Source organism: Myotis davidii, unplaced genomic scaffold (genome assembly GCF_000327345.1).
Source record: "Myotis davidii unplaced genomic scaffold, ASM32734v1 scaffold428, whole genome shotgun sequence".
Taxonomy (NCBI): domain Eukaryota; kingdom Metazoa; phylum Chordata; class Mammalia; order Chiroptera; family Vespertilionidae; genus Myotis; species Myotis davidii.
The window spans coordinates 132,797-138,886 of NW_006299834.1; the positions used below are offsets into that span (position 1 = coordinate 132,797).

Consider the following 6,090-nt stretch of genomic DNA (forward strand, 5'->3'; position numbering starts at 1 on the left):
CGGCTGTAGGAGAGTGAACGGAGGCTGCAGGGAGGAAACGGTGGCGATTGACATGACATTTTACACGGAATGATGGAGGCGTTAGAAAAGTAAAAGTGCCCCCACGTCGGCACAGACAGAAAGGGAGGCACAGACAGAAAGGGAATCTGTAACTGCAAAGCTCTCCGCCAGGAGCACTCCAGGTCCGGACGGGCTCCTGCTCTCGTGGAGAAGCAGTGTCTCGCACACAGGCTGCCGGCGAGAGAGGGAGGATGGCCCGGCACGCCCGGGAGACCAGCTCACCGGATGCAAAAGAGAGAGAAGGGTATTAGGAGGAAGAAAAATTACAGGCAACTCTCACTAGTGAATAGAGATGCAAAATTCTAAACAAAATATGAAAAATCAACCAAACCGCCAGGCACATTTAACATTATAAACTTGAGTGGCATTTGCCATATTAACAAGTTAAAGGAGAAAAATCACACACTTACTTTAACAGATGCCGAAGAAGCATTTGCTAACACCCAATATTCATTTACAGAAAGAGGGAAGGCTTGGAAAACGGGGAGCATCAGGCAATTCCCCAATCGGATGAAAATCGGCAACAGACACACAGTTACTGGTGGGATGTTGGAAGCTGTCCTTTTGGGGCTGATAGCCAGACAGAGATGCCTGCTCCCCCCGCTCACCCCTGGCCCGGGGTCCCCGCCAGGGCCCTAGGCAACGGAGAGGAGGAAGTCACGGGAACTGGAAATGAAGGAACGGTTGTCATTATTCACTGAGCGGGTCATTCTGTGTGCAGTGACTTACAGAGATGCTTTAGGTTAAGATTAGAGTTGGTAAGAGTTTAGCAAGTCAGTAGACAGCCATGAATTGGGTTTTTATATACCAGAGCAGAAAACGAAAATTTTAACAGGTGCCATTTAAATAGTGTACACATCATATGCTAATAAACTAGACAACAGAAGAAATGAACAAATTCATAGAAAGATACAAACTATCAACACGGACTCGAGAAGAAATAGAAAACCTAAATAAATAAAGATATTGAATTAATAACCAAATGCCTTCCCACAAGGTCCAGATGGTGAATTCTACAAAAACATTTAAAAAAGAATTAGAGGCAATTCTTTATAAGTGCTTCCAAAAAATATGTCAAAGAGTAGAGAATACTTCAAAAGTCATCCCGAGGCCAGTATTACCTTGATAATAAAACAAGAAAAAGATGTTACAGGCGTGTTACAGACCAATATCTCTTGTGAGTGTGTGGGCAAAACCCTCAATAAAATGTAAAAAGGTTTATCCACCCTGACCAAGTGGGACTTCTACCAATAATGCAAGCTTGGTTTAACATCCAGGAGTTAAATTATTATAATACACCATATCAATAAGATATTAAACGAAAACCACATGATCATCTCAGTAGTTGCCGAAAAGCCTTTGATAAAATCCAACTCCTTTTCGTGATGAAAACATTCAACAAACTAGTGAACGTCCTCAATCTGATAGAGAAACCCACAGCTAAGCGCACATGGGATGATGAAACAGGATGATTTCCCTCTAAGGTCAGGGTTAAGACAAGAATATTCACCCTCATGGCTTTTCTCTGACCCCGTGCTGCGGGCTCCAGCCTGGGCATTTGGGTGAGAAAGAAAGGAGTAAAATAGTCTCTCTCTGTAGATGACTTGATCTTGTATGAAAATGCTCAGGAATCTACTACCCCCTAAACTAAGTTACCAGTTCAATCAGTTATTAGAACTAATAAATGAGATTGAGGTACAAGATCAATATACATAAATAAATTGTATTTCTATACACTCACAACAAACAATGTGAAAATAAAGTTAGGAAAAGGAATCCATTTACAAGAAAGAGCTTCAAAAAGAATAAAATACTTAGGAATAGAGTTAACAAAACAAGTGCAAAACATGTTCTGAAAACTACAAAACATCATTGAAAGGAATTTAGAAAGGTCTTAATAAATGGAAACACATTTCACGGTCATGGGTCAGAATAATTAATATTCTGAAGTTGAAAGATATTGACCTATAGACTGAAGATTCGATGCAAACCCATCTATAGACTCAACGCAATCCCCATCAGAAACCCCGCTGGCTTCTCTGTGCAAACCGACAATCTGATCCAAGTTTATGTGGACATTCAAGGAACCCAACTCTCCGGAACCATTTTGGGAGTGAAGGCCTCGGAGGGCTCACACTTCATTATTTCAACACTCGCCGCGAGCTGCAGTAGCGCAGACAGTGTGGTGTCGGCATAAGGGCAGACGTGGAGAGGAATGGATCGGCACTGAGAGCCAGAGGGGCACCTTCAGCACTCCGCTCACTGATGATCGGCAAGGGCGCCAAGACCATTAAGTGGGGGGAAGAACAGTCTTTTCAACAAATGGTGCTGGGACAGTGAGTGCCCACCCGCGAAAGAACGCTATCAGACCTCTCACTCACACCTCCTAAGGACAAGATGAACTCAAAATGGATCAAAGACCTCAGCGTAGGCGCTAAAACTATAAAGCTCTTAGAGGAAATCTTCATGACCTTGGGCTGAGCAATGGTTTCTTAGCCATGACAGCCACAGCACAGCAGTCAAGGAAAAAATAGCTAAATTGGACTTCATTAAGATGAAAAACGTTTGTGCTTCAAAGAATGTAGAGAAAATGAGAAGACAACCCACAGAATAGAGACAATCTTTTGCAAACCCTGTACTGAGAAGGCCTGCTGGGTCCCCTTGTATTGAGAAAGCACGCTTTGTTTATTCATTCACCAATTAGTGGGCATTTGGACTATTTCTACCTTAGAGTCACACTCCACACAGCGTCTTTTAGGAAGACCCAGGCCACCAATTTTATTTCCAGAAAAATTGCTGTCTCTGTAAGTGAAGTTTTCGGTAACTCCTTCAAGATGTAATTCACACACTGAACAGCTCACCGATTTTAAAAGTTCAATGGTTTTTGTTATTGTCACAGGTTGTGCAACATCCCCACAATCAACTTGAGAACATTTTTATCATCCCAGTGGAGAGACCTCACAAGCTCTAGCTGTCACCTTCTAACGCCCACCCCCCCGCAACCCAACCAGGAAACTACTAATCTACATCCTATCCTATCTAATAAAGAGGGAATATACTAATTGACCACCATACCCTCACAAAGATAGCGGCACCCACAGCCAATAAAGAGGGACTATGCTAATTGGCTGCCACGCCCTCAAAGATGGTGGCACCCACAGCCACAAGATGGTGGCACCATGTCCCCTCAGCCCCGCTGGGGGGCAGCAGGCGCCTCACGCCTCATCCAGCTGGAGCCCCCCAGTCCCTTCAGCCCTGCAGGGGAAGGTAGTTGGGGGTGATTGGGCTGGCAGGGGAGAGCAGTTGGGGACGATCATGCCGGCAGGAGAGCAGTTAGGCATCAATCAGGCCAGCAGGGGAGCGGTTAGCGGGCTATCAGGTTGGCATGCAGAGTAGTTAGGGGCAATCAGGCAGGCAGGCAGGTGAGTGGTTAGGAGCCAGCAGTTCTGGATTGTGAGAGGGATCCCAGATTGGAGAGGGTACAGGCTGGGCTGAGGGACACCCCCCACCCCTGTGCACGAATTTCATGCACCGGGCCTCTAGTCTCTACAGATTTGCCTCTCCTGGACATTTCACATAAATGGAAGCACACACTCTGTGTATTAGCTTCTTTCACGAGAGCCTCAGCACAGGTCATCCTCTTTATTTCCAGATAATATTCCATCGTCCAGATGGACCACGTCTCATCTGTTTATCAGTTGGTGGGCGTTTGGGTTGTTGTCACTTCTTGGCGCTCATAAATAATGTTGCCGCGAACATTCACACACACTCATGTACATGTCTTTGTGTGGACCCGTTCCCATTCCTGTTGGGTACATGTCTAGGAGTGGAATTGCTGCGTCACATGGTCACTCCATGTTTAACCTTTTTGGAACCACCAAACTGTTTGCCAGTGGCTGCCCCCTTTCCCGCCCAGCAGTCTGGGCGCCCACATTCTGACCCCCTGCTCACACTGCTGTCATCTGTCCGTTGGTGACTGCTCTTCCATCACCACATCTCACTGTGTTCCCACCCGCATCTCACGAGGGCCGATGATGTCCGGCATGTTTCCATGTGCTTATTGGCCACCTGTGCGTCTTCTTCAGAGAAATGTTTTTTCAGATCCTTTGCATGTTTTTAAAATTAGGTTGTCTTTTTACTATCGAGTTGAAAGGGTTCTTTATGTGTTTCAGATACAAGTCTCTCGTTGGATATATGATTTGCAAGCATTTTCTCCCATTCTGTGAGGGTCTTTTCCTCTTTTCTTTTAAAATATGTTTTAATGGATTTTTAGAAAGAGGAAGGGAGAGAGAGAGAAACATCAATGAGAGAAACATCAATCGGCTGCCTCCTACAAACCCCTACTGAGGATTGAGCTCACAACCTGGGCCTGTGCCCTGACCAGGAATCAAACCAGTGACCTCCTGGTGCATGGCACAGCGCTCAACCACTGAGCCGCCCCAGCCAGGCTCTTTTCACTTTCTTAAGGGTATTTTTTGAAGCACAGAAGTTTTGAATCTAGATGAAGTCCACTATCTTTTATTTTTTGATTGCTGTACTTTTGGTGTCACAGCTAAGAAACCATTGCTCAGTCCAAGGTCATGAAGACTGACACCTGATTTCTCCTGAGAGTTGTAGAGTTTTAGCTGTTACATTTAGGTCATCGATCCGCCTGGAGTTGATTTCCTATAGGGTGTGAGGTAGGGGTCTGACTGCAGGGCTTGGCCGGTGGGTGTCCAGCTGTTTGGCACCTTGACAAGCTGAGTTTGTGAGCCCTGCCCCTGGGCCAGGCTGTTGTAGGTGCTGGGGCTGCTCACAAGCCCTACTCTTAGGGAGCTCATTCCCCTGGAGGGGAGTCATTCAACAGCGAACGAAGGGAAGTGTCACTCAGGAGGAGATGAGTGCCAGGGACCCCCACAGGACGAGGGCGATGGAGCAGTGAGTGGTGGGAGCCGCAGCTTCCTGAGGGTGGGCCTGCCGTTAGCAGAGATCTCGGGAGAGGGGAGGAGGAAGCCTGGTGGAGAGAGGGGCGAGCCAGGGGGAGGAACAGCGAGTGAGAAAGCCTTGAACCAGGACTCTGCTTGGTGCATTGAGGAAGGGGGCTGGGGTGGGGGCAGCGTGGAGAACAGGGAGTGGACAAGAGGTGCAGGTCCCCGGGGCCTCTGGGGGGCGGGGGGGCAGGGTACCTCTCTTAGCACATTGCTGCCTCTCCTACCAGACTTTCCACTGCAATTACGCATGTGTATGGAGATGATCATTTTAACAAAAACGAGGCCGGGCGCATGGCCGCTCTTCACAACCTCTGAAAAGGCAGCGCTGCAGGTGAGCAGTGCACCCTGGGAGGGGCAGTGGCCCCTGTGGTTAGTGTCAGTGGCTTAGTGCGTGGGCAGCAGCACAAGGGCAGCCAGCCCTGCGCACATGCCCTCACTTAGGAGCTCAGGGTAACGTCCTTGGAGTGACCTTCTGAGCCACCCGGCACGCATGTTTGTGAGTTGTTGCTGTGGTTACGGCCCTCCTTGTTGGAGCTCAGGGAAGGGATCTGGACACACGGCATCTGTCCCCTTTGTCTGAGCTCTCTGAGCATCTTGGAGGGATTCTTTCTGCCCCCAGGCCGGGAGAGAAGGACCGAGAAGGATTGTGGCCACATTTCCCTGCGGCTCCCGGGACCTGCCTACCTGCCCCACGCTCTGACCTCTGATGGTGCGGGGTCATCTGCACAGCCCAGGGGCCCAGGGGTGCAGGGGGTGCCTCCTCACAGCCCAGCCCCCTCCATGTGCAGAGGTCCTTCTCCAGGAATAGCTGTGGCTAGAGAACTCGGGCCCAAATGAATCCCTGTTGGCGGCTTTAAAAATAGACCGGCCGTCATGCAGGTGATATGTTAACGCCGAGATTAGCACAACATGCCGATCGGCTCCAAGGCCAGAGTTCTCTCTTTGCCTTGGTGTCCTCACAGTCCTCCAGCCGCAAGTAGCTAAAGCACAGCCTTTGCCCCGGCCAGGCCCTGCTCCAGGTGAGCTGGGGAGCCCGGAGGGCAGAGGTCCAGGCACAGGG

At 48.7% G+C, this 6,090-nt stretch overlaps 1 long non-coding RNA gene across 1 annotated transcript in view; it reads left to right on the forward strand.

The window, feature by feature from the left end:
• LOC107185027 overlaps window positions 1-6,090 on the forward strand; it is a 16,471-nt gene that overhangs the window by 9,320 nt on the left and 1,061 nt on the right. The window contains exon 2 of the long non-coding RNA XR_001515936.1: window positions 5,258-5,361. This is a non-coding gene — a long non-coding RNA (uncharacterized LOC107185027). The remainder of the gene's footprint in view (window positions 1-5,257; window positions 5,362-6,090) is intronic.